This window comes from Triturus cristatus, chromosome 6 (assembly GCF_964204655.1).
Source record: "Triturus cristatus chromosome 6, aTriCri1.1, whole genome shotgun sequence".
In the NCBI taxonomy this organism is placed as follows: Eukaryota; Metazoa; Chordata; class Amphibia; order Caudata; family Salamandridae; genus Triturus; species Triturus cristatus.
Window position 1 is genome coordinate 1,918,922,813 of NC_140589.1, and position 13,408 is coordinate 1,918,936,220.

At 41.5% G+C, this 13,408-nt stretch overlaps 1 pseudogene across 1 annotated transcript in view; it reads right to left on the reverse strand.

The window, feature by feature from the left end:
* Positions 1-7,521: 7,521 nt before the first annotated feature.
* LOC146822463 (uncharacterized) overlaps positions 7,522-13,408 on the reverse strand; it is a 64,280-nt pseudogene continuing 58,393 nt past the window's right edge. Inside the window, exons 3-5 of the transcript XR_014963310.1 lie at positions 12,262-12,321; positions 11,421-11,474; positions 7,522-10,899 (exon numbers count right to left, since the gene is read on the reverse strand). The product of XR_014963310.1 is annotated as an uncharacterized LOC146822463 (transcript). The remainder of the gene's footprint in view (positions 10,900-11,420; positions 11,475-12,261; positions 12,322-13,408) is intronic.

Below are 13,408 nucleotides of genomic sequence, written 5' to 3' on the forward strand. Positions count from 1 at the left end.
GTAGACCAGTTGAAAGGTTTTTTCGACTATCTTAATGACAATACTGTTAACCTTAGGTTTACAACACAATATGACACTCACAGCATCACATTTTTGGACGTTGAACTATTTGTGGATGGGGATAGACTCAAGAGTAGGATGTTCAGGAAACCAACTAGCTGTAATGCTATTTTGCATGCTGGGAGTTGCCACCCCAGCAGTCAAATAAACTCAATACCCCATGGCGAGATGATCAGGGCGCGACGGAACTGTGCTCTGGACGTAGATTTTGAGAGGAATCTCCAGGATATGGAGGGGAGATTTTTGAACAGGGGTTATAACAAGCATATAATTGAGTTAGCGGCACGAAAAACAAGGAATATGAAACGTGAGACTACTTTGATTAGACGGAGCAAAATGGAGAAAAAAACGGAAAGGGATAACAAGATTAGACTAATCACCAATTTTGGTACAGATAGTGCTAAATTATACAACATTTTGCGTAAACATTGGCATTTATTAATGTTAGACTGTGACTTACAATCTTTTTTGACGTCAAAACCTAGCTTGACATTTAGGAAGGGCCTGACATTGGCAAACATGGTTAGTACGAGCTACCCTAAAAAAGTGGACAAACGAGACTTTTCACTAAAATACAAAGGGTTTTACAAATGTGGAAGGTGTAGTTCTTGCAGATGGGCGAAACCAAAGGTGCTGCAATTCAACTACAATGCAACTGGTGACTTTGTGATCGAAAACTTTATAAACTGTGACACCACTTTTGTGGTGTACGTTATTGTTTGCTCCTGTGGCAAGATTTATGTGGGGAGCACTATTAGGAGACTAAAAGACAGGATGGTGAAACACTATAGGGCCTTAAAGAATGGCGATACACGATACAAGATACCCGATTGCATCCCATATGGTACAGAATTTTGATAAAAGAGATGAACATACCTTTACATACCATGGTATCGATCATGTACTGTGGGATCCCCGTGGGGGTAATAGACTGCTTGCACTGAGAAGGAGGGAGGTACTATGGCTGATCAAATTAAGGGCGGTAGAGTGCGGCCTTAATCGTGATCACGAATATGAATTCTTTCTAGGACAGGAATAAGGTAGATGAATTAAATGAGAGTGTCAATTTCACTGATTGGAATTTTGGTACATGCTATGTTCTTGATTATCAGTATAGGAATGCAGTACTACTAATAGCTGACTTTTGAATGGGATGGAAAATTTTGGGTGTTAATAATTTGTTAAAAACTGAACTGTCTTTTATTTTTCTTGCAGGATGATGAATATGTAATGTTGCGTTGTGAATTTTGACATATATGGGCAGATGTTTAGTTCAATGCCCGTGTAAGGAATGTGATGTTGTATGATTTGAAATAGACATGGAAAAATTGTCACAAGTTACAGATATTATACTTTAACTGGGACAAATTGAATTAAGAACTGTGAACTCCTACCTCTATATATTCTCTCTCATGGACTTATGGAGGGGACTTGATATACTTTTGTTCAGAGATGTGGTCTTGGGGTGGGGACCGCGTCATACCATTTATAGCAAACTAATTATTTTGTACTCCAAAGGTGTGGTGGCATATGGACTTTGTGTAGCATCTTGAAGGATAGTCACGTGATCTCCAGCCATCTCAACATCGCGGTATTGCGGAAATATGGAAATTCATATTGAAGATAAGTTATGAAGCGGGGTACTGAGTAAGATTATTATTAGCGATTGTGTGGTCAGAAATTAATTTCTGGATAACAAGACCACTGCGCGCGATATCTGATTCAAAATTGAATCGTGTACGATTGAGCATGAGTGTCGTAGGATTAGTATGGAATAATTTCCTAATTCAGTTCTGGTGACTTTGGTGGGAATCCTGCGCGATGTGTAGGACTTTCGGCATTAATTGAGATAAGAACAGGGGTAGGTGAATATTGCCCGTTCCAAGATGGCGTATACTTTTGTTGCATATAAAAAGCTACTCTAAGATGGCGCCCGGTGTGGACGCCACCAGTTTGAACGAAGATTGGAGTTACCGTGGGTGAGTGAGTAGGCTGGAGGCTGCGAGTATAATTAACAGTATTGAATAGTGGATTTGGTGACTTATGGTGCGCTTTTGACTCTTTTTACAGGGCACGTACTCGTGGTCCGATTTTGTATGGAAATTTGGAGAGCTTTTGTTACGGTGAGGAGTAATACAGAGGCAGGTTCAGTGTGCGCGATTCTGCCACTTCCTAGGTGAGTGATTGAGGGACTTAGTTTTTATTATTGATAACAGATATAGTGCAGAAAGTGGATAATAACGGGTGGTTTATAATAATTTCTCTTAGCCTATGTTAAAACCGGACCGGAGGAAATCTACCTGGAAACAGAGTTACGTTTTGGTGAGATTAGGCAAATGACAACTCGTACCCAATGGAGCATGCTGAATTGAATGAGGGAATAATGTGAGCTTTACTTTTTTTGCAAAGGTGGTGTTTAGAGATAACATCATTAATGCACGACTATCCGGTAATTTACCGTGTTAGGTGAGCCAATTACGGGGTGCTAGGTGTGGGGGATTTAAAGTCCTTTTTAAAATCGGGGACTTATACTACTTTTCTTTTCTTTGATTTATTTAGGATAGTTTTGGATATTCTTTATATATGCGAATTTTGTGCGGATTAGGAGAAGGAATTTGTCCTTGAGATTTAATTCAGAACTGACAAGGGTGAGTGTCAAGATGAGAATGCTTGATATATGTGCGCTAAAATAAGATAATGGCCAAGGTGATAAGTATTATTTATATACTGTTTCCTTAGATTTTTCTTGAGGATTATTTGCTGATTTACTTAAGTGGAATTAAATAAGAAGGAGGAACCTTGGGAACTCCTTAAGCAAATGAGGGTGAGTTGCCATTATGGATAACTCGTTTTTGAAGACACTAATATGGAATCATTAGGGTGACATTTACTACGTTCATTGTGTCATTATAGAGTGTATAAGGGATTATTTACTTGAAGTACGGATTGGATGGATAAATATTTCTTCTTTTTTGTGGACTTGAAGGAGCGCTAAGAATTGCTATTTCAGGTATGACGCGGAATCCACATGAGTCACATCACTTTTAATTTCTGGTTTCTTTACTTGGGGCCTATAAGACATCATTATGGTCAATAAATGTTATGTTAATTTGGTACTTAATGAGAATACATTTGGCATGCGGATATCTTGCCTGCCATTTGGACATATTACACTCTTTTGGGTGACTCATTCATGTCCTTGGAGGGGTCTATGTCATCTTTACTTTACACCACATTTCTGGGACTTGGGAGTGTTGAAGGTGTTTCCACTGTAATTGAACTGTGTTGTTAGAGTGCTATACTCCTAGAGTGGAGTACTTATATGTATTATAGGGTTTTTGATTTGCAGCCCTGAAGAAGTTGTGAGTCTGATATGACTTTACGAAACACGTGTCGGATTATTTACTGGAAGACCGGATTGGATGGATAAATATTTCTTCTTTTTTAGAGTTAGTTAGAGTTAGTTTCAGAGTTAGTTGTTGAGACCTGAATGTCTGCAAGGTAGCATCTTTAGCTCTTTCAACTGTTTGAGAGAGGGTGGGAGTCTCAAATTCTGGGGGCAAACCTACCTACAGATCCCCTCATGGTTTTTACTTCTTGCATCTATATTTTGTGCAGATTCCACCTAAGATAGTAAGCTTTTCAGCTAGCTGGTCTGCTTTCAGCTAGGTGGACTGCTTTCAGCTAGGTGGACTGCTTCCGGGAATCAGCCTGCTTTGCTTTTCTCATACTCCAGTCAGCAAAGGAAAATGGGTCGTCCACTAAAATGTCCTTAGCTCACGTTTGGTAATGTGGCTTGAGCAGTAAAGCCACGATCGAAGGTAGAGCAAAACAGTGGAAGTCACGAATTTCATTATAGTGTAGTAAAAAAAGACCAAGATTCAAATCAACTTAAGATAAACAAGACTGTTTGATAATGAGCAAAACTAAAGGCAGGTCTGTGATTTAAGGATTAATAATTAGCAAAAATAACTCTCCTAAAGAAAATAAAGGATACTGTTAGTCATGTATTCAACACCACAAAAAAGAGTAAATGGAAAAAACAGATGATCCACTGAATCAATTCTGAAGCCGTATTGAAAATGGTAGTTGTCCTCGCTAGCCATGCTCGAGGGGGCACTAGTCAGTCTAGTCTCCAGGGATGATTAAAACTGGAATCTGATGCACTGTTTTGAGCTGAATCACTCTCAGAAGGTGATGAGCTGCACAGAAGTGGTTTGGATTGCAAAATGCCCACAAAGTAGAGTTGGGCCAGCAAGTCGAAACTGAATCTAAGGCCATCAAAATGTGTGAAACTTCAGCCAGTTCCAATTTATGGAGATGGTTCAAGGTTGATGATGCGAGCCAAAGCACAGAACATGGTGTGAGAACAAGCAGCGTACAGGAGCTCACGCTGACGATTTGAACATGAAGCTCACAGTCAATGTGTATCACAGCAGCTTCAAAGATCAATCAGTGATTAGAACCCATATCTTAGTTATCCAAGTGGAAAGGTAGAATACCAATAAAGGCAGAACAAGGTGCAGGAATTTCAGGTTTTGGGCTCTCTGTGTTTACATTGTATTCGTACAAGAGGCTAAAATGTGTTTACCGTTTAAAATGCGCACAAAGGATAAGAGTACCGCAGAATATGTTAACAGCAACGTTTCTTTAGCGCCTACATGATGGTAAACACAACAAAATCAAGTAAAAGAAGTAGAAAGGAAAATAGGGTTAAGGACATGGATGAAATGAATGAACCTAACAATCAATCAATCAAATTATTTGTTAAGTGCAGCTACTCACCCGGAAGGGTCTCAAGGCACTGGGGGCAGGGGTGGGGGACGGGGGCGTGGCTCCTTAGCACTCGCGGAGTATCATCAAGGGCCAGGGGGTTTAAAGGTTTACTATGGCACATCAGGGTACGTGGAGTCCTGGACGATTATGGTGATTCGTGGAAGAGCCAGGTCTTGAGCTCCATCAGGAACTTGGAGATAGATGGTGTCTGGCGGAGTTGGAGAGGGAGGGTGTTCCATGTCTTGGCTGCGAGGAAGGAGAAGTAACGACCTCCCGTTCTGGTCTTCTTGATGCATGGTACCGTGGCAAGGGAAAGCTGGGCTGAGCGGAGGGATCTTTGGGGTGTGTGGAACAAGAGGCGGTGGTTGATGTAGACGGCGCCTGTGTTTTGGAGGGCTTTGTGGATGTGGGTGAGAAGCTTGAAGGGGATTCTCTTCTCGACGGGGAGCCAGTGTAGTACCCGCAGGTGTTGGGTGATGTGGCAGTGGCACTGTAATATCAAATAGTTATGACAGGAGTCCCTCAATAATGTAGCAAGTACTTCAAGTTATACATTAACGTAGTAGGCCGCACACTGCTCGTCATACCAGCAAATAGCCCCAAAGAACTCTGGATAATGTAGTGGCAGCGGTGAGTACGCCTATGCCACGAGTGTGTCGCTTAATGCCATCCCTGGACACGTGTTTCGAGGTAATTGCCTCTCGTCAGCAGGGAGCAGGTAAGTATATGGGGTGCAGAGTAGACTGCCAAATTATTAAAGGAATAGTACCTCTCACGGCGCGCAGGTGCAGAACCAAGGCTCGTCAGCCCAAGTCGCTCAAGAGAGCTTAAATACATTAACGTAGTAGGTCGCACACTGCTCGTCATACCAGCAAATAGCCCCAAAGAACTCTGGATAATGTAGTGGCAGCGGTGAGTACGCCTATGCCACGAGTGTGTCACTTAATGCCATCCCTGGACACGTGTTTCGAGGTAATTGCCTCTCGTCAGCAGGCAGCAGGTAAGTATATGGGGTGCCGAGTAGACTGCCAAATTATTAAAGGAATAGTACCTCTCACGGCGCGCAGGTGCAGAACCAAGGCTCGTCAGCCCAAGTCGCTCAAGAGAGCTTAAATACATTAACGTAGTAGGTCGCACACTGCTCGTCATACCAGGATAGCCCCAAAGATCTCTGGATAATGTAGTAGCAGCGGTGAGTACGCCTATGCCACGAGTGTGTCGCTTAATGCCATCCCTGGACACGTGTTTCAAGGTAATTGCCTCTCGTCAGCAGGGAGCAGGTAAGTATATGGGGTGCCGAGTAGACTGCCAAATTATTAAAGGAATAGTACCTCTCACGGCGCGCAGGTGCAGAACCAAGGCTCGTCAGCCCAAGTCGCTCAAGAGAGCTTAAATACATTAACGTAGTAGGTCGCACACTGCTCGTCATACCAGCAAATAGCCCCAAAGAACTCTGGATAATGTAGTGGCAGCGGTGAGTACGCCTATGCCACGAGTGTGTCGCTTAATGCCATCCCTGGACACGTGTTTCGAGGTAATTGCCTCTCGTCAGCAGGGAGCAGGTAAGTATATGGGGTGCCGAGTAGACTGCCAAATTATTAAAGGAATAGTACCTATCACGGCGCGCAGGTGCAGAACCAAGGCTCGTCAGCCCAAGTCGCTCAAGAGAGCTTAAATACATTAACGTAGTAGGTCGCACACTGCTTGTCATACCAGCAAATAGCCCCAAAGAACTCTGGATAATGTAGTGGCAGCGGTGAGTACGCCTATGCCATGAGTGTGTCGCTTAATGCCATCATATGACGAGCAGTGTGCGACCTACTACGTTAATGTATTTAAGCTCTCTTGAGCGACTTGGGCCAACGAGCCTTGGTTCTGCACCTGCGCGCCGTGAGAGATACTATTCCTTTAATAATTTGGCAGTCTACTCGGCACCCCATATACTTACCTGCTCCCTGCTGACGAGAGGCAATTACCTCGACACACGTGTCCAGGGATGGCATTAAGCGACACACTTGTGGCATAGGCGTACTCACCGCTGCCACTACATTATCCATAGTTCTTTGGGGCTATTTGCTGGTATGACGAGCAGTGTGCGACCTACTACGTTAATGTACTTCAAGTTATACGTTGCCGCCCCTCAAACAAAAGCCTGGGACAAGCGCTCTGGTGTTCTATAAGGATCTTCCAATTTGCTCCAATAGCGGTCCAAGTACCTGCATCCGCTTCAGATTTACCACTCCTGTCAAGTTAAATACCTTGAGGCTATTTGCAACAGTAACTTACACCCATGAGTAATTTACACATACAAGATTACTCATACACTTTTGAATAACTTTGCTACTTTTGGCTATTCACCATTTACAGGTGTAAAGTTATTCAAAGTGTAGATTTGTGTAACTCCACTCTTTGAAACGAGGTGCAGCCAAATTTACGAATGTAAGTTACTACCACCAAAAAGGAGCAGTAATAAGTCCAGCCACACACATGGCCAACCAATCATACTGCAACATCCTCTCATAAAATATAATTGAGGCAAGGAAATAATATTATAGTCATTTATTTTGCATTTTTAAGATACATATAAATTCAATAGAATATTAAAACAGTATATATGTTTACAATAATTATTTTATGGTAAAATATGTTAATAACCTTTAATTTAAAAATAATTGTAACTAATTTGTTCTTAAAAAATTCAATTTCAATTAATTCTGTACTTAACGTTTTGTAAGTTTGAGTTCATATACATAGTACATAAATACAAATATTTTCCTTAATATTTTAAATCATATATATATATTTTTTAATTTAATATAGTTAGTTGATCTCCACAACCACTCCAGTTGCCAGTGACAGTCCTACTTACAGCCCGGACCTGGAAAGCAGCAGATTTTCACCATTATTGATAGCCTCATGGAATGTGGCAGACTTGACAAGAGAATGACTTAAAATATACCTCAAACAATTATTAAGTAATTAGACTAATTAAAGCATGTTCATCTCTCACTGTACGCTTTTCTCAGTAGATAGTAAGACCATCAATGGATTTATGTCACTGCGGCTGCTTCATGGGAAGGTTTTGCGATGCTGAAACCTCCTCCCCAGGGTTCACATTGAGCACCTTTTATTCTCCCACATTGTCTCTCCCATGTAGAGACGTGACATTTACAACTGAAGTTTCTGTCACATTGAGAACACTGATATATTTTTTTATGGTTGAGGGTTCCCTTATGTTGAATCAAACTGAATATCTGACTGACGTTTTTCTGGTATTTAGTACAATGATAAAGTTTTTACCCATTGTGGTTTTTCACATGTTGAATGAGACTGGCCTTCAGACTGAAGCGTTCCTAGCTTTCAGAGCGCTCTTAAGGTTTTTGCTCAGTGTGAGTTCTCTTATGTCTAGTGAAAGTTATTTTACAACTAAAGCTTTTCTGGAATTCAGAGCACCGATAGGGTTTGAGCCCAGTATGGATTCTCTCATGTTGGATCTCAGACAGAATTGGTTTTTTGCATGGAGAGCGCTGATAAGCTCTTTCCCCAGTGTGAGCTCTCTCGTGTTTAATGAGGTTTAATTTCTGACTGAAGTTTCTGTTCGCATTCAGAGCGCTGATATGGTTTATGTCCAGTATGGATGCTTTCATGTTTAATTAAACTGGATCTGACACTGAATTTTTTATGGCATTCATTGCATTGATGAGGTTTTTCCCCCGTGTGGGTTCTCTCATGATAAGTGAGACTTGTTTTATCACAGAAGCAGTTCTGGCATTCAGAACACTGATACGGTTTGAGCCCAGTATGCTTTTTCTCATGTCGATTTAAACCGCTTTTGTCACAGAAACCTTTTTGGCATTTAGAGCACTGATACGGTTTATGCCCAGTGTGGGTTGTTTCATGCAGAGTAAGAGTAGATTTGTGACTGAAGCTTTTCCAGCATTCAGGGCACTGATAAGGTTTTTGCCCAGTATGAGTTCTCTCATGTCGAATGAGATGGTCTTTCTGAATAAAGCTTTTCTGGCATTCAGAACACTGATAAGGTTTTTGTCCAGTGTGGATTCTCTTGTGTTGATTGAGACTGCCCCAAAAACTGAAGCTTTTTTGGCACTCGGAGCACTGATATGGCTTTTCACCAGTGTGGATTCTCACATGTCGAATGAGAGAAGATTTTTGACTGAAAGACTTATGGCATTCAGGGCACTGATGAGGTTTTTGCCCAGTGTGAGTTCTCTCATGTCGAATGAGATGGACTTTCTGAATAAAGCTTTTCAAGCACTCAGAGCACTGATAAGGTTTTTGCCCAGTGTGAGTTCTCTCATGTCGAATGAGATTGCCTTTCTGAATAAAGCTCTTCTGGCATTCAGAACACTGGTAAGGTTTTTGACAAGTGTGGATTCTCGTGTGTCGAGTGAGGCTGCCCCAACACCTGAAGCTTTTCTGGCACTCGGAGCATTGATATGGCTTTTGTTCAGTGTGGATTCTGACATGTTGAGTGAGACTGCCCCCTAAATTGAAGCTTTTTTGGCACTCGGAGCATTGATATGGCTTTTCACCAGTGTGGATTCTCACATGTCGAATGAGAGAAGATTTGCGACTGAAAGATTTCTGGCATTCAGAGCACTGATAAGGTTTTTGTCCAGTGTGGATTCTCTTGTGTTGAGTGAGACTGCTTGAAAAACTGAAGCTTTTTTGACACTTGGAGCACTGATATGGTTTATCTCCAGTGTGGATTCTCACATGTCGAATGAGAGAGGGTTTGTGACTGAAACCTTTCTGGCACTCGGGGCACTCATGAGGTTTTTGTCCAGTGTGAGTTCTCTCGTATTTAGTGAGGTGAGATTCATAACTAAATCTGTTCTCACATTCATTGCTCTTATTTGAAATGTATGCATCTCCGTGTTGTGTTCGTTCCTGGATACATGCCATCTTAAGACTGAATCTGATTGCAGAGGCTGTACTTGTTTATATTACACTCAGCGTTAACTTCTAAAATAAACTGAAGATGCTCATCATAACATTTGTATTTAACTAATTATAGCTTTTATCTGGAGATCAATTGCCTACTTTTAAAGGCAGCCTATCTAACTTGTCTTATAAACTTTGACTGTGGAGCCCCCTGTAATTATTAAGATGCATCTCATTGATTTATTTTCTCTAAGTTATACCCGGGTGATTTTGTGACTCCCGTTTATCACATTTGATTTAGGATTTTTAAAAACCCTGATAAGGTCTTTGGGGTTTAGTGTTTGCCTGTTAAGTATATTTGTTCACACAAATAATGACAGGTGAATAGGCATTACAGGGTGGTTTATGCATTATCAATAGCAAAGCACTGGCCTATTTTAAGGTTTCTGTGCCAGTATATGCTTTTTCGCTCAATTGCTAAGGCACTTGCAGGTCCAGGACACTTTGAAACCACTCAGATCAACCCAGCAGACACAGTTGAAGGGGAAAATCTTTCTATATTGGAAATGGTAATGCAGCGTCTTTGTCGTAATGACATCTGAGAAAGAGCATTTCTTTTAAACAATGTTTTCTGTCCTCTGAATCACAGGAGATGTAGACAGAAGCGTTCTCGTTTAAACGGAGGTCATTAGTTTTTCTGATAGTTCTGTCATACCACATGTACAGATACTGATTTGTTGGGGTGCAGTTTGGGTCTCCAAGTCATTTCACAGAATTTACAACAATGATTATTCTCAAGTGCACCGTGTGGGTATCAATTGTTGCCAATGTTTTTTGTTCTACCTATTTTGAAATGTTTACATTAAGTGAAAATGTTCTGACAATTAGTAGATGCAGACTTTCAATTTGCACTTGCGTTTCATTTATATTTCGGAGGCTACTCAATATCAGTAATGGACTCTTGGTAAACATCCTTTACAAATTTTGACAACTTTCACATTAAGCAGTTTCTTACGCTCCAAGTTCCTCACCATTTATGCCACTTAGAATGTGTTTCTCCCTTAGAGCTCCAGAATGTTTTAACTTTCCTTGAAATAATTATTTCTGTTGTGTTTCACTAAATTAAAACCTTCTTTTTTCTGTTGATGTTTCAGTGACCTGTAGAAATAGAGTTAGAGATTGTAAATGAACATGAAGAAAAAATACTTATGACCTTATACATTTACAGAAACAAGATAGGTAATCGTTTTGAGTTGAATTTCCGATAGTGGTGAAACAGGTCTTGGATACTGTGTAGATCGGTAGCTTGGGACCACTGGAACTCGAGATTGTGAGAGCAAAAGAAGTGAATATTTAAGAAGGAAACACAAGTTACACATATATTGTGACTCAGATTCTCAGCAGCAAACGCCATTAATTTACACATTTTGTGTCAATGGCTGGCATCAAAGTGAGATATTTGTAAAACTTTTGATCAATTATCAGATGCGATTTACTCCCCTACCCACTTAAGAGTGTTCATCTATTCCTTTTCCAGTGATTTAGAAAGGGACATTTTATTGAATAAAGGAATTGGCCTGCTTGTAATCACTGCTTTAAATGCCACTGTAAGGATAGGCCGTGTCCAGGTAGCTCAGTGGAATTCACCATTTCAAATTGTGGGAAAGATAAGGACTTACTTGAGGGCAGGGAACTCATCACACTCCTTCAACAGGACCCGAGCACTGCTACACCTGAAAAAGGAGAAGAAAGCATCACAACAGTAAAGGAAACCAAAAAGGGACAAGAAAAGACAAACACAAAACAACACAGGATAAAGAAAAAAAAAGACTATCTTCAACTTTCATCACAGGGACCCAGCACGACCCCTGAATGGCAAACAAGACAGATAAGGGCAGAATAAGAGGACGTGATTAATAGGGATGGCGGAAGTCAGATCCAGACAGCAAGGACACAGACAGAGCAGTCCGAGGGAGGAGACAAATGAGCCGACAGTCAAGGAACTGCTGGGCAACACGGGCGGCAAGTCTTCAAGGACCAGAGCGTCCCAACCTAGGTAGAGACCGGACTTGCACTAGGTGCACCACATTCATAGACCCAGAGAAATGTGTCTCCAACTGGTGGATGCCAGGGTACCCAGCTGGTCGGACACATTAGTGGGAATGCAAAAATAGAATGGGGGGGTTAGCAGCAACATTGGGAGGCTGGACACAACTACAACACCCTGCATGGCGAGGTACGTTGCCAGAGAACACTTAGTATTCGTAAAAGCCCTAGGGTAAGGGGAGGAAAGAAGAAAGTTCTGCAAATTTTTTTAAACTGGAGTTGATTAGCTTAAAGCTGGCAAAAACTAGCTTTTGTAAGAAAACAACCTCAAAGCAGCTAGCAAGCAATCAAAGAAGAGGACTAAATAAAAGTCACATATTGTTTTATTTTATTTAAAAAGCTGAGAGAGAGACTCAGAGAGCGACTAGAGAAGTAATAAGAGAAAAGGAAATAGGGGGTAATGGAAAACCTTACCTAACAGTTATTTTGTTTGTTCCCTCGGGGATGGCAGCCGCACCACCTGGTCCATCCTACCTTGAAAGCAAGTAAAGAGACGCTTCAACCAAGAGCTTATTTGCATTAAACCTGAATCCCACTTCTTCCTATCTTCCAAATAACCATCCTTAACTTACAAAGCAAAAGGAACTTTATTCTCTGGTAACTATTGTAAAGCACCTTTGGTCTATGAATAAATAGATTTTTTAAAACCTTTTTATTGTACTGGTATATACGATGAAACCCCCAACACACATCTTCCTCTAAATCAAAACCTTGCGCTACAATGACCACACTATGAACCCTTGTTGAACAAGGTCTGAGTGAATATACAGCGCACCCACAGGCTAAACAAGGTCCGAATGAACACACAGCACACTCACAGGCAGACCAAGGTCTGAAAGAACAGCCTGAGCACCTTCAGGATGAACCATGTCTGAGTGAACCAACAGTGGAGGCACAGGCTAAACACGGTCTGAGTGAACATACAGCACACCCACAGGCTAAAAAATGTTTGGATGAGCATACAGCGCACCTACAAGATGAACAAGGTCTGAGTTAATATGGAGCACAGCTGCAGCTTAGATAGCAGACCCTAAAAGCCCAGCCCACTTCTTCATAGCCCCATCTTTCCATTTAGAGCCTATGAAACACGCAAATTAAAACAATCTGGTTGACAAACAGCATGTTAAAGTCCTCGTACATAATTCAGTCAAACCTCCATAAAGCAATCAACCACTCTTAGAGCTACACATACCATGCTCTCTCAACAGCAGCGATTCAAGTTCAAACTGATGCAGCGTGAAACGAAGGCTGAGAAATGGCAGCAACGAGGCATCAATGGAAAACCAATCTCAGTTCTTAAGGTGAATTAGGAGTGGAAGGGAGGCAACCACCCCAAAGGACACTGAAGACAGTTTGAGGAGCCAGGGGACACGTCATCAACAACATGTCAGCCAAATGGCTGGTTGTTATGTTGCAGTCAGCAAGTCAGATGAAGGACATTCAAATGGCAGGACCCGTAAGCACTCCACTGCGATGGGAACTTTGCGGTCCATTAGCAAGTGAAAAGGACGCAGATTAGATGACGATGTGCAATTAGTGACCAATGCCCCGGAAGGGAAAG